The sequence below is a fragment of the Hakea prostrata genome, chromosome 1 (genome assembly GCF_041222555.1).
Source record: "Hakea prostrata isolate BN-2017 chromosome 1, UWA_Hpros_2, whole genome shotgun sequence".
Classification (NCBI taxonomy): Eukaryota; Viridiplantae; Streptophyta; class Magnoliopsida; order Proteales; family Proteaceae; genus Hakea; species Hakea prostrata.
Genome location: NC_142600.1, coordinates 58,234,197 through 58,258,788, shown reverse-complemented (window position 1 = coordinate 58,258,788; position 24,592 = coordinate 58,234,197). Strand labels below are relative to the sequence as shown.

The following is a 24,592-nucleotide window of genomic DNA, read 5'->3' as shown; positions in this document are numbered from 1 at the left end:
TTAGGATCAACGTCAAATTAGAATATAAAATAAAGGATTGGTCAGATGAGACAAACACCAATCTCAAGCCTACTATTGACCTTAATTTATGGTCAAAATGTTCCAATTGCAAGATCAAAATCTTGAGCCTAGGCTTTCTTCGGCTTATGGTAGGTCAAGGCACTAGGTCCAAACTTGTACTCCTGCAGTTTCATGTCTTGAAGGAGGGGCATTATGATAAAATGCACAATAAGGGTTTGTAAAATAATTTTTTTTAGCATTGCTATGATTTTTTTTTGTTTGAGAAACTAAGGTTTGCTAGGGACAACTTACATGTATCTTAATTGCTCCTCGGGTAGTAGCTGTTATGTATATATAATTTAAATATAAAACAAGGCGGATTCACATCCTCTACAATTTTCGTGCCCTGTAATTTCTTGTAATTTTTATCTAAGATTGTGATACATAGCAATTAATTATCCAAGGATTATAAATTTCTCTTTTTTGGTAAAAAAAGGAGGATTAGAATTAGAATCCGATTATATTAAAAACAGGCTCTAATAAATTCCTAAAATTTCTTTCAATTTTATCCCCTTTCTTTTTTTGAGATTTAAATTTAAAAATTTATGAAATTTTTAGTTCTTAATTGAATTCTAATTTTAACTATTGAATAATTAAGAAATGTGGGGGTGAGAATGGTAGGGGATGTAAAGCCGATGCCACAGAACGTCCTTGGACCCTAGGGATTCAAACCTGACGTCTGACCTCCCATGCAAGGCGTGTTGCCAATTAAGCAGCCCCTCAGGGTAACATTTATTTAGTATTTTCGTACTTCCAGAACAAAGGAGAGTAGAGTTCTTCTCTGATCGAATGCTTTGGCCATTGAAACCTCGACGGACCCTAAAAAGCCAGAGCTTATTGTCTTCATTCTTAAAGCCATTTACCACCCGTACGCAGTAGCCAACTAGCCACTAGGTAAGCAATGAAACAGGTATTCCTTTGATGCTCTGAACTCAATTGACTGCTCCCTATCCTTTCGGGCCGTGCCAAAGGTTCAGAAAGAAGACGACCAAATGCTTGAACTAGGAGTTTCGATCTACGTTCTTCACGCTCTGCCCCTTTTGGCATTTTTCTTTCTCTCTCTCCCTTTTTTTTTTTTTTTTTTTTTTTCTTTGGTTAGTAATTAAGTTTCTTGTCTGCAAAACCCACCTTAGGTATCCTAAAATGCGCTGTCACCGAAGAAGGGTTCTGTTCTGCTTCACCTGCGTTCACCGATTAAGCTCGCAACCCGCTTTAATGGAAGTTATCCTCAAGGCCATAGAATATATGTATGTGTTTCCAAAGCATTTGTCTTTTGAGGGGATTTTATTATCTATAATTTTTTAAAATTGAAATCCCTGGTTATGCTTTCTTTCCACTTATTTAGTTTGTAATTGCATTTATGAACCAGAATCATATGAATAGAATTTGGATATCACAAAATACAGGCTTGTAGTCTATATCTCTGTGACTCTGTTAGGCCCTGATCGATTGTCCATGTGTCTTTACTATAACAGACTACTTCTCCCCGTAATCTCCTTTGTTTTGATTTTCTTTTTCCTTTTTGTTATTAAATATGTATTTTTAAATGGTTTGTAAGATTTAACACCAAGTGATTTAGGTCTTTTCAAGGAAACGTTGAATGAATCTGGTGATCCTAACTTCCAATAATGCATCTTTCCTAGACTATTCAGTATAATGACTTCAACAATTCGAAAGGACTATAAAATCATAAATAGTTTACCATTTGCATCGGATTTATTTATTTGAACCAGAAGACCTTAGTCCTGCGGTTGATGATGCATGGCTTACTTTTGTGTTGCTAACTTGAGAGACTGACTAATTCTATTCTCCAGTGGTTGTTCTTTGGGTAAAGACATTAGATGCCCCAAAAGATTTCAATCACTTTCTACATTTGACCATGAATAATTCCTCTTCATGTGTATGTAAGTGTTAAGTTCATGTTTAAATCTTTTGGTGATGGGCAATACCATGTATGCCAGTTTGACAGCTAAGATACAACAGTTTCTTGATTGCTTTCTTATTTATTCTTGTATGATTTAGATTTATTCCTCCATGCTGAAAATTCAAAGCCAGGGCTACCTCTAAAGTCTGTTGGGCAGTAGGGACACTTTCCAAATACAAATTCACAGTATGCCATTGCTTTGCAAGCTCTACTAGTAGTCAGTTATTTTAGATGGTTAAGTTAAATTTTCATATCATTAGCATGCATGTCTCTGTTATATTGCGTAATTTATGTAGGTGTTTGATCTTCTGAATGTATACAGGTTCTGATTTATTGTTAATGACATTAACAAATGTGTCGGGGAATAGACGGTTGCTGGTCAGATCTCTTTATTGGTTAGTTTTTTCTGCACATCCTTATAAAAATGGACTTTTACCTGTAACACTTGTGCTGAACATGATCACGAGATAATACAATTCATATCTGGTAATGATTTTCTTGATGTTAACATGCATTTACTATATTGGTCAGTTTTAGTTAGTTATCCAAGTTTGTAGATCTTTCTTGCGTATATATTTAAATGCTGCAACAACTTTTCTGTAGCTTGGCAGGGATAGCTGTGATGCAAAATTAAAGACATATTTAAAGAAGAAAAAACCCATTGGGTTAGGCCCATTAACGACCTAAAGCTATCACTTGAATCAGCCCATGGCTTTCATGGGCTATGACTGTTTTAGTGGGTTAAAGTTACCTCACATATGTTGAACTTCATAGTTTATACCTAAGCCCAAGTTTAGGTTTTGAAAAGTTAATAAAATGGGCTATGGTTTGAAAATAAAAGAACTCATTGTCAAAGGAGTTTTCCTTTGTCAAAGAGTTAGGTAGTAGTTGAGTTATTAATAGGTAGGTGGTGTTAGCTAGTGGTTGGATGTTACCATTAATGTTTATGTCTCTTTAGAATGCTATATAAAGAGATTTATGTAAGAGGTGAATACACAACTCATCTATTGAAATCAAATTGTTTTGTTAGCATTCATTTTCTATGGAGACTCCTTGTGTTTGATCAAGGTAGGTTGGTGTTCGATCCAATCGATCCACCTTGCGGTGTGAAACCCGAGTGTTACATTTTTATTCTCAATTCCTTCATATTGTCCTTTCAATTTCTTCATCATAGTTCTGCCCATGTTTGAAGATCTATTCAGTCCGTACTATATGCTATTATCCTTATAATACCACTCTAGTTTCAACCCTCTTTTACATCTAAATTCAGTTTCATCTTAAGTCTATCAAATCTGAACTTGATTTCATGTGAAAGATCCTATTTGGCTACTGTTTTGATCAATCAAATACAGTACTACATTAAGCTGTCTATATAATTGTTCTGAGATCAATTTGTCTTGAAAATTTGAGTAGTTTTCTAGGATAACCTACCATTATGGAATCCGTGATTGCCAAAATATTGATCGGAGGGGGCTGGAATTTTGCGGATAGGTAAACCCGTCGGTCCTCTACTCACCTATCAATTTCAGCCCAAACACAGTTGGTCAAGTGGCAAAGTAAAAGTTTTAAATCCAATAAGAAATCAAACTCATTGTAAAAATTCGATGACATGGAAGGGTGGATAATAAATTTGATTCTGCGTTTTGACATGTAGGTACTCAGTTGTGGAATTGCCACAACCCTTCTATGTAACAACTAGGTGGATCTTCCATAGATTGCTAAGTGGATGTGCCATCCAGGAAGACTTTTTTTTTGGGGAAACTGGTAGCTTATATAAATGCAAAGAATAGAAAGAAAATTACAGAGTAAAGTAATCTCAATCTATATTAAACCTTCCCATTGGCATCATTCCATATCGAATGGGATGATGCCTCTCAGGTAGGTAGTTGGACTGCAAGAGAACCTGATAAGAACCCACGAGTCGAATGCAAAACTAATATTATTTAGTTGATAGAATAACGAAGAATAATAAAAATCTGGTTAAAATGGTGCCAGTCATCCCCACAGCACATTGCTGCCCCTCAGCCTGCGGCTGCCCAAACACTCACATAAATAATCCTTAACTCCTCCTAACATCTTACCCCTATTTATAACCCCTGATCAACCCTAATTCTCTCTCTCTCTCTCTCTCTCTCTCTCTCTCTCTCTCTCCTCAATGTAGCCTACTACTGTGATCCCAGGGCTCTATCAGAACCTCTCTAGGTGTATAAAGGTGGGCCATATAGTAATCAGCACTAGTGTGACTTGGTGGATGATTTACAACTTAGAAACCCATTAAATGGCTCCACGATGTCATCAACCCATCCTACAACATCCCAAGGGATTCTGGACCTTCCAAGACAATAGACACTGTGGTAAGTGAGTCAAATTGGATTTGGACCTGAGAGAAACTTGTCTCCATTGCAGATTGATGACCCTTTTTAATTGCCAATAATTCACTTTAAAAGAATTCTATCCTCATGCCTGGCACTAGCAAGAGTTAACATTGCCTTCCTATTATCATCATGTCCAAGAGCACTTTATCCTCCCAAGCAATTGTGAATGGAGCCATCACAATTAGAGAGATCCACCTGCTAGGTGGTCATTCCCAAGTTATTGATTTGGCAATCTGGGTCATAAACCTCACCTTTCTGTCTGTGGAAAAAGTTGCAACTAATTTCTTTGTCTGGCACCATGACTTCAGGGTTTAAGAATCTAACATGCCTGTTGCAGATAACCTGCCTTATAACACCTTGGACATGAATGTGTTTATCCGAGAAGATCCTTGCATTGTACTCCAACCAAACCCTGTAAACAACCAGCTGAAGCTGAACCTTTGAACCTACATGAGTGGCCATGGAATCGCACCGAGGCCCACTTGACTTCAGCCTGCCAGGAATCCTTAGGCATGTCCCGGAATTCATTAATCCAGGGTCTCACCCGTCTCTAGTGTAGGAGCATTTGAAGGAGAGGTTCATGTTTTTCATCCGCATCACTGAACAGAAGTTCTAGTCTCCACCATTCCTCCCTACTGTGCTAGCTGCATTGCGTTCGTAGTCGCATCGAGGAGAACTCATTGAAATAAACTGTTAGGCATAGTTGGATGTTCTTATGTTTTGGTACTTTTGTGTGCTATTCTCTTTATGTGGTTACCTTTTCAAAATTTTCCATATTATCTTGCTTATCATTTTTTCAAAATAACCATTGAGAGATATCTTTTTCACTAAATTTTAATATAAAATAACCTAATAAAAGCTGGAAAACATGGACCAAAGTACCCCTGTGGTCGCCGATAGGACTTGTACCTGGCAATTGCAGAACTTCAATAGGATTAAGGAAAAAACTGCTATTGCTGCTCTACTACTTCTTCCTCTAAGAAAATCTTGTTTTTAATCGAGAAACTCTTGTGTTTGATTTAGGAGATTGGCCTTTGATCCAATCTATTGATCTATTGGCTGGGATTGCATGTGTTGTCATTGTTGCCAACCAAAATGTATTGTGTACTAAAAGTGTACATGCTTGTGTTGAAAATATATAGTTTCAGAAGATTATGGGTATTCAATATGTTGTTTGAGGGTGATTAGCACTACTATTTGAGTTCCTATGAGAAGCGTTAAGTGTTTAGCTAAGGTTCCTTAGTATGGCGGATTTCACAGCTTGCTGCACATGTATCACATTCAATGAATTTTTGGGTGGTCATATAGTTGTTTTAAGGTTCAACTTGAACTGAAAAAGCGTAGTTCGTGAAGCCTTCTTTTCGACACGCTATTCAGATTTTTATTCCTACATCAAATGAAGCACTGTGTTTCTCGTGAGGGTGTGCAATAGGGAAGTGCATCCTAGCAGTTTGAAATCAAAGAGAAATTGCTCTCTGTGATGCTGTTTTGCTACAGGGCTAAAATTATAATTATGAAGAGTTTTGGGGGTCTCTTTCATAGAAGAATTAAGTCTCAGAGAAGGATGGTGTAGTTATAAAAGGTTATTTTGGCTATTCCATGCTTGAATTATGCAAATCCAATGCATTCCATCGCAAGGTTTCAAGTTGGTTGGGAGCTTTGTGATATGGTGTGCTGTGATTTATAGTGAGTAAAATGATTTGGTGCATTGCGGATCTAGAGTATGATCATGAAATATTCTATTTGAAATAATTTGTTTAATTCGAGTTGATCTGACGTGATTTGAGAAATTTGACGGTCCATATCTGACATGCCACTTTAAGGAGTTGATCTAATGGTTTTGAATTCTAGATATTATTTGGATGTCATCTAGAGGACGTAATTGGATGGTCCTTGTACATTCGCCTTGTTTCTTATGTAAAACTTGCTTTTGAGCAAAACGTAATAGGATTTTTGGTGATTTTGGCGTGTGGAGACAAGGAAAATCGTGGAGAAGAAGCTTGGAAGAAAAAGTTGTGTGGAGAAGAAGCCCAGATTTTGAGTTGATCAAAATATTGAAGAAACTGGGTGAGTGTTTCTCTTGTAATGTTCCTTATTTGATTAGTAATACCTTTTAAAGGTGTGCTTGTTTGGTATGAGTTGTTTAAGGTTGTAGCCTCATTTTATTGTGGGTGCAAGGATTCATGTTGGAGTGAATGCTTTATGTATTGAATGTATTTTGAGAACGGGTGCCCTCTGATCATTGTGGTGATCAAATTTTTAGTAGGAGAGTATAAAATAAATACGAATCCTTATTAGAGCATTACTCCGTGGATGTAGGCAACTTGCTGAACCATGCATATCTTATGTTTGTTGAATGCCTCATTCTTGTATGTGAAGTATGTTGTTTGCAAGATGGATATACACTCTTAGTGCCTTTGAGTCTAGTTAGGGTGTGTACATGAATGTGTGATAAGTATTTGTAGGAATTTGAAGTTATTTCATTCACTCCTCCTTTTAGTGTCAACCTATGAATAACAACTGGTATTAAAGCAAGGTTCCCTTCAAGAGGAGTTTAACCACTTCGGGATCTAATCAAAGAGGCTGTAAGAATGGCCACAAGTGAAGGAAGTTCAAAAGACTCTGGAAAAGTTATGGTGTTTGATGGTACAGGATAAATCTTCTAGAAAAGAAGAATGCATATATATATATATATATATATATATATATATATATATATATATATATATATATATATATATATATATATATATTGGGTCTTCAGGATATTATGTGTGGTAGTCGGTCGTTAATGGTTGTAAGAAACCAATAGCTCCATTTACAGATAATAAAGCTAAAAAGGCTTATGTAAACAATCTTAAAGCATTGAATGTCATTATGTTTGGTCTGAATGAAGAGGTCATGGCTAAAGTAATGGACTGTGATATACTTGAAGAAGTCTGGGACAGGTTGAAAAGCATCTATGAAAGGAATGGAAAAGTTAAGAGAGCCAAACTACATGTCTTTAGAGCACAATTTGAAAGCTTTAAGATGACTAAAGAAGATGACATACGTAGCTACATGATTATAATCAATGAACTCCATAAAGGGAGTTGGAGAAACAATTGAATGTGATATGTCGGAAGATTCTTCGATCTGTGCTACCTAGATATGAGTCCAAAGTCTCAACCATTGAAGAAGCCAAACACTTGGACACAATTACTCTTGATGAAGTACATGTGACACTCAAAACTTGTGAGATGAGAATTGAAAAGGGTAACTTCATAAACAAAGAATCAGAAGTCAAAGCAACAAAGAGGTTAAAGATTAAAGAAGAAAAAGAATCCAAGGATCTGAAGATGAATTAATCGCGTACTAGCTTGAAAGTTCGAGAAAGGAATGGGTAAATATAAGGGTAAAGTCACCTTTTAAGTGCTTTAATGTGGAGGCATGGGACACTTTGCCTTTAAATCTCTTAAGAGAGGAAACATAGATGAATTAGAAGATGAAGTGAAAGAAAGCAATTATGGGAAGGGGGGGGGGAAATTCTTACCAAAGTAAAAAGAAAAAGCCACTTCAAGAAGAAGTCTTTTGACTAAAAGGAATGCTACTTTTTATAAGAAGAAACATATGCAGATAATGATTCAGATGATGAAGTTCTATTTGTGGCTATTGAAGATGATAAATCACCTCAAACTCAACAAAAATCTGATGATGATGAAGAAACTCAAGGTGAAGTTAATTATGTAGGTGAGTTGTACTTGGCCTTGCTTGATCTCAAAATGGTTAGGAAGAAAAATAAATAAATGAAAAATCAACTTGAAAATCAAAGACAATAAACAAGGAATTAATAGTCACAATAAGTGAATCATAGCATATGATAAATCACTTATCATTTTGCCTATTTCTCAAGTGTAAAGAGTGAAGATCTTTAAGAAGTGTTATTCCCAAGCTGACACTGAGAAGGGGGATGAGTTAGGGTCACAAATACCTCTTCCGATTCTTGTAAATATTTATCTCACAGTTGTGCACACACCCTAGCAAGACTCAAATGCACTACCAAGTGTGTACACCCATCCTGCAGACAACACACTTTACATACAAGAAAGAACAAGTATGCAAAGAACATAAGATATATGTGGTTCGACAAGTTGCCTACATCCATGGAGTGATGTCCTAATAGGGCTTTGTATTTATTCAATACTCTCTTACAAAAATCTGATCAATATAATGATCAGAGAGCACCCACTTCCCAATACATTCAATACATGGAGCACCCAGTTCAACATGAACTCTTGCACCCATAAAGAAATGAGACTACAAACTCAAACAACTAATACAAAAAAAAAAGCAACTAGTTGAAAGGTAAAACTATTCAAACGAGGGAGATTACAAAAGGAAACTCACCTACTTACTTCAATATTTTAATCAAAATAAACCTCTAGGCTTCTTCTCCACACCAATGGTTGGTTTTTTTGCCTTGTTTTTCTTTGTCTACGCACGACAAAATCACCAAAAGGGCTATTTTGTTTCACCCAAAATCGAGTTTTAGGAGAGAGAATGCGAATGTATATGAACCGTTCGATTATATCTTCTGGATGAATCCTAAATGAAATCTAACTCATGAAATGTTGGATTATCCCTTTAAAGTGGTGGGTCAAATCTAGGCTCTTGGATATGCATTTCACAGGATTATTTCGAATGGAATCTTTCTTGATTATATTTTAAATCCGTGATACACTGGATCATTTTAATCATAATGCTTTGCGGTGCACCATATATACATGCTCTCGACCGACCACAAGCTACGCGATGGAATCTTTTTTGTCTTGAGTATTAAAACTCCAAGCACATCAACCCCAACCTTTATAACCAGATTTTTATACTTGGCGTTCTTATAGCCGTTGGATATGTATCATTCAAGCTTTTATAATTAAACATTTCTCCCTGAGACTTAATTCTTCTTTCAAAAAGACCCCTAAGACTCTTCAAAATTATGCTTTAACCTTTGTTGCAAAACAGCATCATAGAGAGCAATTTCTCTTTAATCTATAAACTGGGCAGATTTGCTTCCATATTGTGCACCCTCACGAGAAACACCATAACTCCATTTTATGTTGGAATTACAATCTGAAAAGTGCGCTGGAAAGAAGACTTCACAAACTACATTTTTCCAATTGAACTCAAAAAATAACTGCATGACCATCCAAAAATTCATTCAAGATGATCCTTTCGCTATGACCTATGAAATCTGCCATACTAAGGAACCTTTGCCGCCCAGAAATCTCAAATCTTATTATAAGCGCTCAAAACCATTATAGTAGTGTTGATCACCCTCTAAAAACATAACAAACACTAGAAGTCTTCTATGGAACCTTCACTTCAGTACAAGCCACACACTCTTAGTACACGCTGCATTTTGGTCGCTAACAATGACAACACATGCAATCTCAGCCAATGGATAAACAATCTCCCCCTTTCGAATTGTTGGCAACTTAACCACCTTTTGTCTTTTTGCTCCCCCTTTGACAACAAGTATAAAGGGTGCATTCGCTCTCCTTAATATAAAACTCCTTACATAGAATATTATAGGAGTGCCCACAACATCTTCCTATCTTATGAAGAGATGATGATCTATGTACTCTCTCACTTCACCCTTGGAGCCACCGCTCCAAGCTTTACTTTTAATCTCTCAAAGCTGTCTTTGGATAGTGGTTTTGTGAAGATATCAGCCACTTGATCTTCTGTAGGAACAAATTCTAAGCTCACTTCACCTTCTATAGCCTTTTCTTTCAAGAAATGATATCTTATATCAATATGCTTGGTCCTAGAATGTTGCATAGGATTCTTGATTGCACTCTTGTTATCATGCTTGATAGCCACAGATTCATTACATTTGATGCCAAAATTGGAAATTTGTCTCTTCATCCAAATCACTTGAGTACAACTGGTTGCAGCTGCTATATATTCAGCTTTTACTGTAAGTAAAGATATAAAATCTTACTTCTTGCTATGCCAAGTAACCAAACTTCTCCCCAAGTAGAATGCACCTCACTAGTGCTCTTTCTATCATCAATACTGTCAGCCTAATCTGCATATGAGAAGGTTGTATGTGTGAAGTCTTTAGACTTAAGATACCATAACCCATATTCCATAGACCCTTTTAAGTTTCTGAAAACTCTTTTCACTGCTAATTGGTGAGTCTCTTTTAGATTTGGTTGAAATCTTGATGCTAGATACACTGCTAGTAAAATGTCTTGGTTTTGATGTTGTTAGGCATAAGAGACTCCCAATAAGGGGACTCGTCACTTGAACTCAACTTGCATCCAACCACTATAGGTGTTCCCATTCACTTGCAATCTTCCATCATGATTTTCTTTAACATTTCCTTGACATACTTCATTTGAGTTATGAATATGCCACTCTCCATTTGATTTACTTATAAACTCAAAATGTAGGATAACTCTCCAAGCATGGACATTTCAAAATCTGTTCTCACCTTCTTGCAAATCCTTGGCACACTTCATCACAGTGGCCTCCAAAGATGATATCATCCACATATGCAACAACTACTAATTTACTACAATCCTAGCCATGGCATAGAGGTTACTATCTACTGTTCCTTTCCTCAAACTCAATTGCAGCAAGTAAGTGTCAAGTCTTGAGTACCAAGCTGTTGGAGCTTGCTATAGACCATATAATGCTTTCTTTAACTTGCACACCATATTTGGATCATCACCTATTTCAAATCCATCTAGCTGCTCAATGTACAGCTCTTCTAAATCACCATTTAGAAAGGCTGATTTTACATCCATTTGATAAAATTTTAACCCCTTAAAGGCTGCCAAGCTAGGAACATCCTAATGCCTAATGGATTCCAACTTTGCCACTGTTGCAAAAGTTTTATCAAAATCTATCCCTTCCACTTGAGCATATCCCTTGCGCACCAATCTAGCCTTGTTTTTAACAACTTGCCCTTCTTCGTTCATATTATTCTTAAATACCCACTTGGTGCCAATGACATTCTTGTCAGCTGGTCTAGTAATTAATTATGAAGCATTGTTCTTTTCTATTTGGTCAAGCTTTTCATTCGTAACTTTCACCCAATTTTCATCTTTATAAGCTTCATGAACTGTTGGGCTCTTCTTGAGTTATTAGTGAAAAAACAATCTTCTTTTATTTTATTTTTATCTTTGTTGTTTGTATCCCTTCATTTAGAGTGCCAATATTTCATTTGGAGGATGCACTTTTATCCACTTGTTATCCTTTCATCTCTTTTTGGTTCTACATCAGGCTCATGTTCATCAGACTCTACTACATGTGGTGTCTCATTTTCAAACTCTTCATTATCTTCAACATTGTCAAATGTAGGGTCCTTGGTCACAATAAATTTAGGCTAAGGTAGATTTTCACCGGTCTTCACATCTGAGCTTTCTACAAATCTTTCCAAGTATTTTGTTAAGACTTGTATGCTTTTTTGCTCTTAGAAGAATAACCCAAAAAGATACCTTTATCAGCTCTATCATCAAATTTTCTCAAATTTTCTTCCTTTCTCTTGATGAAACATTTCAATCCAAACACTCTAAAATACTTCACGGTAGGCTTCCTTTTATGCCACATTTTATATTGAGTTTTTGTTACATTTGGTCTCATCATGCACTTGTTTAAGATGTGGACTGAATTGTAGACTCCTCTCCAGAACCTTTTTGATACTCTTCAGAGAGCATTGTTCTTGCTATCTCTTGAACAGTTCGGTTCTTTCTTTCCGCCACTCTATTTTGTTTTGGAGTTGTAGTAGCTGAAATGTTGGATTATGCTATGCTTACTACAAAATTCTGAATATTTTCTTCATGTATGTTTCTTACCTTGATTTGACCTTAGGCATTTTATAGTCTTCCCTGTTTCATTTTCAACTCTTTTCTTGAAAACTATATAGCTGTCTGATGCTTGTGTCTTCTTTTGTAGAAAGGATATCCTAGTCATTCTTGTGCATTCATCAATGATAAGCATGGAGTACCTTTCTCCTCCAATAGCCTCCATTCTCATAGGACCACATAAGTCTGTGTGAATCAAATCAAGGTGGTTGCATGGGTAATACTCCTTGGGCTTGTGAGTGGCTCTAGTTTGCTTCCCCTTTTTACATGGACCACATACATCATTGGCGGGATTGTTCATCTTTGGAAGATTCTCAAAGCTTTCCTCTTATTGATCTTGGCAAGATTTTTGAAATTTAGATACCCCAACATCATATATGCCATAGTAAGCTTTCAGCAAGCTTTCATCCTCTTGACCCACCACGCACTTGTCTTCATTAGCATTGACAAGACATATAAGCTTCCTGTAGTCCTAGTTATTTGACCCATTGTTTTGCCATTCCTTGTCTTCTTGATTATACATCATTCTTTAGCAAAAAGAAATTCTTGTCCACCATCACAAATTTGGCTTACATTAAGAACATTGTTTTTTAGCTCACTCATATATAAGACATTAATGGATTTTAGCTTTCCTTTTGTCCATCTTAACTAAGCTTTTACCTTCAATCTTGGCCCCATCATTGTTGCCAAATCTAACCAAGCCACCTTTTATTGCGTCTAAGCTTGTGAACCTATTCTTGTCACCTATCATATCGGGTGAAAAATCCACTTTTAAAAATCCAAGGTGCTTCACTACTATTAGCCTTGAGAGCTGTTTGCACAACCAATGAAATTTATTTATTTATTTTGGTCCTTTCTCAACCTATATTGCTTTATGTGATACAATAATAGGTTCTTTAGTCTTTCTTTGAATTATTTTTGCATGCCTTTGAGCTTGTTTCTGTTGGGGTTTCTCTTCCTTTGTGAAGGAAGAATGATCCTACAATATGCTACAATATGTCCCAACTTGAAACATCTAAAACTCTGTTTCAACCTCAGCTAATGGAGCAAAGTTGTTGATGTTATTGTTGAATGCCACATCTTTATTTTGTTTCTAGCAATTTGCCACTTTGTGTCTAAAGTTGTTGCATCCATAATAATACCCATTAAAGCCCTGTCCTTTAAATTCTAGTATAATCATCTTTACCCCCCATTTTTAGTTTGGTGGTCTTAGCAATATATGAGTTCTTTTGTTGCTCCTCATCAAGACTCACAAGAGTTGTTGCATTTCCATTTCCATTAGTTTTCACTACATTTGAACATTCCCCTTGAGTGTACCCAAGTCTAGTTTTGATATAAGGTGACCTTTGAACGCTTAAAATCTCATCTAGCACATTGTCTCTTACCCGACTAGTAGTAGAATGAGTAGTCTCAGTCACTTGATTTTCGACTGTCTGATTCATTGTACTTCTACTAAGATAAGAAAAAATGTGTAGACGAGATTTGGAGCGTCTAGAGGTCTGCTCATATTGAAACTGGACTTGGGTACTCTTAACGGGATTGTTCAAATATAGTGAAGATCAATTGAAATGAAATTTCAACAAATCCAGTGAGTCTTGATGAGCAGCAACAAAAGAACTCATGTTGGCAAGTCCACCAAAACAAAAATCGTTAAAGATGACTATAATCCTATACTAGAGTTTATCATAAAGTAATAGATGCAACAACTTTGGAGACAAAGTGGCAAATTGCAAGAAACAAAATAGAGATATGACGTATAACAACATAAACAAATTTCCTCCATTGGTTGAGGTTGAAATAGAGTGCTTTAGATGTTTGAACTTTTAATTTCTGTTTTCTTTTAGTTCTGAAACTTACGGCAAACTGAAATAGAAAAGGAAAAAAAAAAAAAAAAAAAAAAAAAAAAAAAAAAAAAAAAGAAGAAAATCAAGATTCTTGAAAGAATCCAGCAAGAACACTCCTCCCCTTCCTGCAAGGTTCCCCTATCCCTTCCTCTCAACTGCAAGTCTCAAATCCCTTTGTACCTTTGCTGCAACTGCAAGATCTCCCATCCCTCCCTCCGTTATCTAAGGTACTTCCCATTCCATTTGAATACTTAATTCCCTTATTTTTTCTTGATCTTCTTAACATCTCAGATCCTTACCCATACCAATTTTGTTAACCTTAGGATATTCCCTCCCTTTTCCTATCAATCTTAAAATCTTCTTTATCTTTTGTTTCATTTGAGTATTATGCCAACCCATTTGATTTGGGTTAATTGAGCTTTCCCACATTAGTTTTAGATTGATCCTTTTCATCCCAAGTTAATTTAAAGTAATTTTTACCCTACCATCGCCCCACAAGGCCTCTCATGAAGCTTTTCAAACAGTTCAAAAGAGCCAATATCCTTAGTGGCCGAATTAGGTGGAAGTTGGTTAGTCGTGGGACCAACAGAGGTAACCACGTTTTTTGAAAGATTACCAACCAACATCGAACTCTTGCCCTTATCTAAAATTTTTTGAAGTTGAAAAGGATCACTTTCAAAAGAGAGAGAAAGATCAAGAGAAGAGTTCTCGCTAGACGCGATCACCACATCAGAGGGAACCAACCTTGTTGATTTGAAATTTGAATTGAAATTTGAAATTGAATTTGCCGCATCCTCATTGGATGAAATAGAGTCCTCCAAACCCGCCACCTCTAGAGTCACACGAATGTGATGTTGGAGTGAGCTTGGAGTCAGCACTCTCACACCGTCAGTAGGAATCCCATCCACAATAGGATTATCTGCTGAGAGGTTCTCTGCAGGAACGATAGAGGGCTGAACCTGCAAACCATCCACATAATCGTTTGAAGCAAACCTACAATGAAGACCCAAGTGGCCTTCTCGATTACACCGTGAACACCGCATAATATCATCCTAAAAAATGACCTTTTGAAGAAAACTAAAATCTCGAAGAGTTCCTGGTTCAAGGCGCTCAATCTGAACCTCATTCACTCGAACAGCATCGACCTCCAATTCAACCAAAATTCGAGCATAATGACCAATAGAACCAAGACGAATTCGTCTATCAAGAGAAACAGGTCTCCCAACAGATTTTGCTATAGAAAGAAGCACTTTCTCATGCCAATACTCAAGAGGTAAATCAGGGAAATGAACCCACACCAAATTACCCGCTGGTTGAGGAGAGTGGATATTAAAATCCGGCTTCCATCATTGAAAATGGATGTATTGCTTTCCAACATTCCAAAAACCTCTTCGCCACACTTCAGTCATATCTGCCTCACTATGAAACTGAAAGATGATAAACCCTTTCCCCAATGAATGTAAGATCACCCCTTGAGACAATTTCCAAGCACCCCTAGCTAGCTCTTGCAATTCATCCTGGGCAGCATCATTATAATGATGATAATATTTTCTTGAATAAAGAATGAGGGTTGTAATGGTTGTGAGGGTTAGGTTTGAAAAGGAAAAAGGAAGATGTGAGATGGAGGAGATGGAAGCTCTAGGAAATTCGGAGGTGCCTAGGGAATTGGTCTTCCTGCGTTTGAAGCCTCCAGAGGTGCCTACCAATGGGGACAAATCTTATGCGGGAGTAGTGGGGAGTTCGTTGTTGCCTGAGATCGATTCCCTCCCTTCTCCTATACAAGCGGGTAAGTTTCGCAGGATTGTAATCCCGCAATAGGAATACGAGCTGCAACGAAATCAATTCCGTTTTTCGTTGATTGGGCAAGCTAATTTTCGCAACACTATCATGGATGAATTGCGAGAGCTAGCTAGGGGTGCTTGGAAATTGTCTCAAGGGGTGATCTTATATTCATTAGGGAAAGGGTTTATCATCTTTCAGTTTCATAGTGAGGCAGATATGACTGAGGTGTGGCGCAGAGGTTTTTGGAATGTTGGAAAGCAATACATCCGTTTTCAGCGATGGAGCCCGGATTTTATATCCACTCTCCTTAACCAGCGGGTAAATTGGTGTGGGATTGTTTCCTTGATTTACCCTTGAGTATTGGCATGACAAAGTGCTTCTTTCTATAGCAAAATTTGTTGGGAGACCTGTTTCTCTTGATAGACGAACTCGTCTTGGTTCTATTGGTCATTATGCTCGAATTTTGGTTGAATTGGAGGTCGATGTTGCTCGAGTAAATGAGGTTCAGATTGAGCGCCTTGAACTAGGAACTCTTCGAGTTTTTAGTTTTCTTCAGAAGGTAATTTTTGAGGATGATATTCTGCGGTGCTCACAGTGTAATCGAGAAGGCCACTTGGGTCTTCATTGTAGGTTTGCTTCAAACGATTCTGTGGATGGTTTGCAGGTTCAGCCCTCTATCGTTCCTGCAGAAAACCTCCCAGCAGATAATCCTATTGTGGATGGGATTCCTACTGACTGTGTGAGAGTGTTGACTCCAAGCTCACTCCAACATCAGATTCGTGTGGCTCTAGAGGTGGCGGGTTTAGAGGACTCTATTTCATCCAATGAGGATGTGGAAAATTCAATTTCAAATTTCAATTCAAATTTCAAATCAACAAGGTTGGTTCCCTCTGATGTGGTGATCATGTCTAGCGAGAACTCTTCTCTTGATCTTTCTCTCTCTTTTGAAAGTGATCCTTTTCAACTTCAAAAAATTTTAGACAAGGGCAAGAGTTCAATGTTGGTTGGTAATCTTTCAAAAAAAGTGGTTACCTTTGTTGGTCGCACGACCAACCAACTTCCACCCAATTCGGCCCCTAAGGATATTGACTCTTTTGAACTGTTTGAAAAGCTTCATGAGAGGCCTTGTGGGGCCCTTGCTGAATCGGTTAGAGTGGAAGACTCTTCTACGGAACAGAATTCGGTTTTTGGAAGACTTTTCTACACAACAAAATTCGATTAGATTGGAAGAAGCTGCATTGGACGTGAACTCTAGTTTGGAGCTTTAAGTGGGGTCATGCGGGGCCCAACATAATTTGAATAATTTTGAAGCAGCTTCTTTGGCCGTGGACTCTAGTTTTGAAATTCAAAATTCCTTAGAGGCGGCAAAGTGTTTTAATTCAATTGGTAAACTTCCTTTGAGGAGTTTACTAGTGGGACCTACAGATAAGCTCGAAAGTGGTTCGGCCACTCCATTTGAATTTCAAAAAGTGCTTGTTGCAGGTAAGAGTTGTAAGCAAATTGGAAACCCTTCTTTGGGGTGTTCATTGGTGGGACCTGAAGTTGCAAATATGATTAGAAGTTCGGCCATTGAAGGAACTAGGTAGGATGATTTGGACTGTTGTGGGGCCCATTAGAATTCGTCCAGGCTGGAGAGTTCGGCTAATGATGAAACTTTGCAATTGAAAGTAGTTCTTCCACTTTCGTTTTCGTCTATATCAGTGCGGGCTGAAGGTTCTCCTTGTCGGAAACCTGGTCGTCCGAAGAAGGCTCACGCAGTGAAGAAAGTAGTAACAAGTAAAAAGGGTTCTTTGGCAGAGGAATTCAAGAAGGTAGATGCAGCTTTAGAGAAAGTATCCACAGTGCATCAGAGCCTCCCATTGGGAGAGGATAGTGCTGCTTTGTAACTATTGTTATGAAGATTTTCTTAAAGATCTTGATTTGGATGCATCTAGACATCCTTCATTTCGTTTCTAATGGTTTAGTTGTTGTCAATTATGAGTAGGAACCAGTGAGGAAGGGTGTATTGGGGGCAACTGTTGTTGCGGGTGAGCAAGGTAGGTACTAATTGCTGTATTTCTTTTCTTTTTCTTCTTTTCGTTATAAAATGACCCTTTTAGCGAAAAAAAATGATCCAAAGTCTCCCCGTGGGAATTTAGTAAAATCCTAGATTTTCCTTAACAACCCATATTCCTTTCCATTAATATTTCTTTTACTTTAGATCAACACATGGGATTTTGAGATTAGTTGCTAAAAGATTCTGGGCAAACCCTAAATTTTGGGGAATTCATCCAAGAAACCCTAACCCTAAAATTGGGTTTACATCACCGAGTCCTTGTTTGTGAAGTGTGTTGTCTGTAGCATGAGTGCTCACAGTTGGTAGAGCCTTTGAGTTTGGTGGGGCTTGTACATGACTGTGTGATAAATATTTGTAGGAATTGAATGAGTCATTTTGTGACCTTGATTCAAACCCCCTCTCAGTGTCAACCTCAGGAATAACACATTCAAACTACCTTGTAGTATAAAGGCTGGTATTACTTTCCATTGTTTATTTGTTGCTAATAGCCTGCTCCTCTTTATTTGGTTTTTTTTTTTTTTCATTCATATTTTCAGATCATAACAAGTGAGCGTGCTCCTAGGAGCCACGTTGTCGCCTAATCGCCTAAGTGGTGCCCCAACTGCTTTGGTTGCCTTGTCGTATGACTATGATGGCAGCAAGATGCAGTTTACATATGGGTATGGATAGTATGGTGATGGACTGACAGCCTCGGCAACCTATGCATCATTGGCGGACTCCATCTTTGGAGTTCCATCAATGCTAGTTGTCCAGCTCCAGTACGATTAGGGTACTCATAACCAATTGGGCCAGTTTCCAGAGCAGGTGTCCATCAGAGTATCTTCCCTTATGACACATTTTCTAAGATGGGATATCTACATTATGTTGATGATTACACTTATGGGAAACGTAGTGAATCAGTGCATGGACAACTTCAGGCATAACATGTCATGGCCAACTTTCATCCACCATTTGAAGTACTATTATAGATTGGGGATGCATCCACTGGTACCAGCCAGACACTCAACATAGAATTGAAGCAAGGGAGTTTGTAGTTGGTTATTGTATTTTGTTGACTTGTATATGTAATTTTCTATTGTTTATTGATGTATGCTTATTTTTATGTTGTATGCAATACAATTTGTACTTCTTGGAGCCAATCTTGTGTTAGTATACTTGAATGATAACTTTCCAGTGATTTTTAAGCAAAATTTTAGTTCCTTTGTGTTTCTTATGCTTTAAATAGGTAGGAGGCAAGAATGCAGATGAAAACATGATCTATGAGGGTTGAAAACATGGTTGAAATGTTCCAAGTTCCAACCAAAATTTCGGTCGAAACCTATATATCTCAGTTTCTAGCCTGGTCAAAACTGAGATTCCAATCCTTGTGCAATCATTTTGTGTATTCAACAGTGATAATGTCAAGGAGTATGAGGCGATTAGGATCACAAAAGTTGGGGGAGAGGGGTTCTTATTACCAAATGCAAGGGGAGGGGAGTTCTCATAGAGGGAGCTCAGAGAGACACCTCCTAGGGGTGACCTTGCATGGCAATATTGCACACTGGTGGATGGGATAAGTAAAAGACCTAGTGTAACTTCTTCCACCAGAAGTTTCTTGCAGGTGGCTTCACTAGGTTTATGCAACACTTGACTAGCGGTGCGAAAGATGTTATCTAGTGTCATAGGTATCGGTTGAGGTAGTAGGGGTATTCAAAGATCAGATGAAGGGAGGAACAAAGAGGATGGAAAATTAAGACAGAGTGGGGGCTGCACTTAAGGAGGTAGTGAGGGCCTTCTTTTCTTTTTGATTCTGATTTCGACTATGAGGATGAGGATCCTATTAACATATGTGTGCAAAGGCTAGGGATTTGAGGCAGATGCTAGCACAGAGTAGGGCATCACTGGTGTAGGAGCATGAGAGAGTCAAAGGCAGTGCAAGAGCTGGTCCCTCTAGAGCTGTAAGAGTTGGACCATCTGGGTCAGGTTATTTTCCTATTTTTAAATATAAAATAGAAGATAAAATTAGCATTTTTTGAATTTTTATAAAAAAATTTAGAAAAAATTTAATAATTTTCAAATAATTTAAATAAATAATTGACAACAATAAATTCAATTCAACACCATCAGAGTGTAGATCAAGTAATGGTGTCTCACATACATTAAATTTAAAAAAAAAAAAATACTAGCATTAATGAAAAAAATAAATTTAACAACACAATCATAGATGATAGTCTTAAATTAAACATATTTTAGTTTCATAACAGTACAAGATCATTTGAGCCATGAACAAATCAAAAATAAAAATGGGAAATTGGAACAAACCTTGTAAGAATCTCCCAAAATCCCCAAATGAGGAGCAAATGATGTGTTTGAAGGCAAATGAGTTGCTGATTTAGGGTGAAAATGGGGTTAAAATCACAAAAGCAAGAGAAAACTCCAATTTGGGGTCGAAACAGGTGGAACTCAATTGAAACTTACGAAATCTCATAGGTTTCGACCGAAAGTGACGAGTTTTATTATTATTAATAATAATAATAATAATAATAATAATAATAATAATAATAATAATAATAAACCGACTAGAAGGTTTCGACCAGTTTTGGTCGAAACTTGGGATTTTTTTGACTCCATCCAAGTTTCATCTTGGTTTTTTGAAAAACTAAGATCTCAGTTGATATTTTGGTTGTTTTCACTGAAATTTGTACCATGTGCATAAGTCAAAATAACTTTTTTTAGACAAAGAAAACAATTTTATACATATCTAGTACTTTTCTCCTTACCCATGTATAAACATAAAATCATTTTTATATTAGTTGGCAATAAAATTTGCTGCCCATAGCAAAACCGGTTATGAAACCATATGAACAACACTTCAAAAACATATAGAAATTCATTTTATATTTTCTATAATTTTCAAAACTCTTTTCCGTATTCTTCCCTATATTTCATGATTATTTATAAATTTTATAATTATTATACTAATTTTCAAAAAATAAAATAAATAATTATTGGGGTGGAAAAAATATTTTGACTCTATGAGACAGTAGATCAGCCTATGGAGTTCAACCTATATTTATTCCATCATTATACAAGTTGTATGTCATATATATATTTCTTAGATTCTCTATGTAGGAAAATATATTTTTTAACTCAAAAAAATGAAAAAGTAATCCACTTTGTGAAATTTTTTTTGCCACTTGTGAATTCGTAGGCTGCTCACGATGTTTAGCATATATTATTTCATGCCCATTGAACAACTATCTAACATGCATTTTCAAAATTTAGCTTAGAGAAGAATGGTATACGTGAAGGATGAAAAACTCCCAAATCTAGCTGAAATGAGGCTTGATCCACCAAAGGCACGCATTTTCTAGTAAGATCCATGCAAGAACAAGAATAATCAAATAAAAAATCAAGAGATTTGAGCAAAATCCACCAAATGGGGCGAAATTTCGCCTATGAAGGCTCTCGGAAATGAGCGAAATTTCAACGACTTTTAAAGACCCAAATTACAAAGGCCCCCGATATTCTATATCTCGTTTCAGCGTGAGATCTCGCGGAGATTTTGCCATATGATTCATCTCGGTATTGCCTACTGGTTTAGGCGTGGTACCATGGTAAGAAATATTGGTGAAACTTGGCGATATTTCGGTGTTTTGGTAAGTAGTGACACAAAACCCCTGGCGAAAACGGAATTACAAAATATCGACGATACGTCGCTAAAACAGGGCGATACTTGGTATTTTGATGATGTGATCACTATTTACTTGCCTACACTTTTTTATACTTGTACTGTTGACTATTGTACATGGTATGTTATATGTACTTGATTACTTGTTTGGTATTGAGATGATGGGATCACTTGTTCCTTTTTTTTTTTTTTGCAATTTAATGGAGATCTTTGTGTTCTCTTGCATCATTGGCATATTTACATTTGTTTAAATTAATGTTTTGGACTTCCAGTTTCGCCCCCATATAGGCGGACATGTGCCGATCAAGAACATCCCTTTACATTAGTTTTCAGGCAAAAATAACATTTCAGTGTATTTATTGGCCTCAAATTAGGCTAGACACCAAAAACTAGCTCAAAATGATCCCAAATACCCCCGAAATTGGGGGGGCGAAATTTCACGGAAATATTCTCGTATTTTGGTGACATATCGCCAAAATATCGGGGTTTTGATGGGTGACAAAATGGTGACATGGAGCGAAATTTTGCACCTTGCTTGGTACCCTTGAGATCTCTGAAATTCGGCGAAATTTGTTGAGATCTTGTATCATGGCTGTGGGTGAGAGACCAGGGCTGAGATAACCCATCTGGTACTCTTTCTTCTATATCCCCCCTTCTTCTTCTTATTCTTCATGTTGTTCATTCAAATGTAAAAAGAACCCCCCCCCCCCCCCCAAAAAAAAAAAAAAAAAAAAAATAAAACATGTTGTAGTGATTATATTTTGTCTTTATTGTATTGATCCTGGTAGCAATCGGTCTTCTGCTGGTTTCTGTAGTTTGAGGTGAATTTTCTGCATTGCTTGTTCATATAATTCCATATACTCTAGGCAGATTCAGCAAATGAAACCACACCAGAAATGCTGCTGATTTTCATGCACGTTAGAATTTGGCCTTCATTGTTGAAAACGGATAAGCTGAGACCCCACTGCTATGTCCTCGTCGCCAGATTTCTGCCATATCACCTTAACTATTGAACTGAAAATAACATAGCCTTTCTCCGGTAGCACCCTAGGTGTGGCCTATTTGAGTTTGCACGTCTTCCTGGCCTCCTCACGCATATGATCCAATGTTATGAATCTGAAGTTTGCACCCCATGTCTCCCCCCCCCTCACACAAAGATCAAGGCAAACTGGTATAGATTTCTCATCACCTCATACTCATCTTGCGGAATTAAGATTCACTTCACCTATCCCACCTGGATCAGTTCTGGCAGTGAATAAATCAGCGGCAGTTCTGTTAATCCCACTATGCGACCTTATAATTTGGGGTCCTGGATGCCTTTACCTTCATCATCAAGACCACGGTCTGCAGAAGAGCAACTTCCCATTGCTTCAATTGCCTCTGGAAACTATCACATGTTTCCTTCGAAAAAACCTGAGCCTCTCTCTCTTTCATTGTTCACTTGTTTGTAATACTCAAAAGAAGGTCGAGTAGATAAGCCATCCTTCCATAAATTTATTACCTCATTTTCATGTTGAACAAGCAAATAAATCCTTAGAAGGAAAACCTAGTAAGATTTTAATTCTGATTAAAAAACATCTTATTCTAGTTACATCAGAAAGTAACAATCAAGCTTGAGTTTAACCAAAATAAATGTTACTAGCTGAAGCAGAAATATGGACATATATCTTTCCACTGCAACTCAGTTATCTCAGCATAACTCATGATAAGGGCACTCCTCTTTATCATGAGTACCAATTAATGGAGGGAAACAAAAGGAGCACCAGGTAGAAGTTCTGGCCAGTTATCATTTTCATATTCTTCATTGAGATTGGTGTGAGTTTATATTTCCTTATGTGTATTGTAGTGCATGAGTATACAGGCATAAAGTTTATTGCTTTATTTGAAACTTAAAACAAGGAATCTCCAAGATTATCTTCATCTTATGAGTTTCTCCTGCACTGAAGGATTTTGAAGGTCTTCCTTCATCGTTGATCCTGGTACTGGCTTTGTTCTTTCTTCCTGCTTCTATCATTATTGACAGTGATAAATAATAGTACTTCAATCTCTTTCGCCTCTCACCCTATGAGCCTGAAAATTGGGTCAAGGGAAACATGTCTGGATGATTTAAACCCTTAAGCTCCAAGTTCTATACCCTTCTGCAGTGAGCAATGAGGTTTGCCACTGGTCTGCGGCTTTATCTGCTGTGACGTCTTGCTCACAGAATTTGTATCCATCTGGGAGATCAACCTTTGGAAGGACTCTGCATGAAGTTGTTATGCCTAAATTTTTTCAAAGGATTGTGCTGGATATTTATCTGTATTCGGGCATAGAGTTACAAGACTTCTCTCTTTGTAAAGCTTTCCTTGAAGAAAATAAGATGATATTGATAGGATCCATGAAAGAAAGTCTTGCTAATATTAAATAGATGAACAGTATTGGTTGAGTCATATTGGAATAGATAGATACCACCTGCAATAGTGCAATCAGATATTGAAGATAAATCCACCATAGAATCTAATTCTTGATGCACATAGACTCTTAGAGTAAAAAAGAAGAATAAGGACACTCGCTAAACTAGTGAATGCAAAAACCATAAAGGTAGGGGTGTCAAAAGGTCGGATAGTGGTGATAACATTTTTTTCGCTAAAAGGGTCATTTTATAAAGCGAAGAAGAAAAAGAAAAAAAATAAAGCAATTAAAACCTTAAGAGGAACCAACCTCGCTCACCCGCAACAACAGTTGCCCCCAATACACCTTTCCTCATTGGTTCCTACTCACATTTGATAACAACTAACCCATTAGAATTGGGCACTTACTGACATCCACTTTTGGTTCAGTGACACACAAAATGTCTGGTTGATGTGTCATTAACAAAAGTTTAAGAGCCCTCCTCCCAGACGCATTACCAATGTCGTGAATATTCTAAAAGAAGAGCTTCATAGTAACAGTTACATAGCAACACTGTCTTCTCCCAATGAGAGGCTCTTATTTACTGTAGATACTTTCTTTAAAGATGCATCTACTTTCTTGAATTCCTCTGCCATAG

At 37.2% G+C, this 24,592-nt stretch overlaps 1 long non-coding RNA gene across 2 annotated transcripts; it reads left to right on the top strand.

Annotated features, from left to right (window-relative positions):
- The first annotated feature begins 710 nt into the window (after positions 1-710).
- Positions 711-7,042, top strand: LOC149029199 (uncharacterized). Of its 2 annotated transcripts, none has more exons than XR_016170926.1 (3): positions 711-954; positions 1,194-1,307; positions 2,307-7,042. It is a non-coding gene; the product is annotated as an uncharacterized LOC149029199 (long non-coding RNA). The 2 variants fall into 2 exon arrangements; XR_016170925.1 differs by having other exon boundaries at positions 711-970.
- Positions 7,043-24,592: the final 17,550 nt, after the last annotated feature.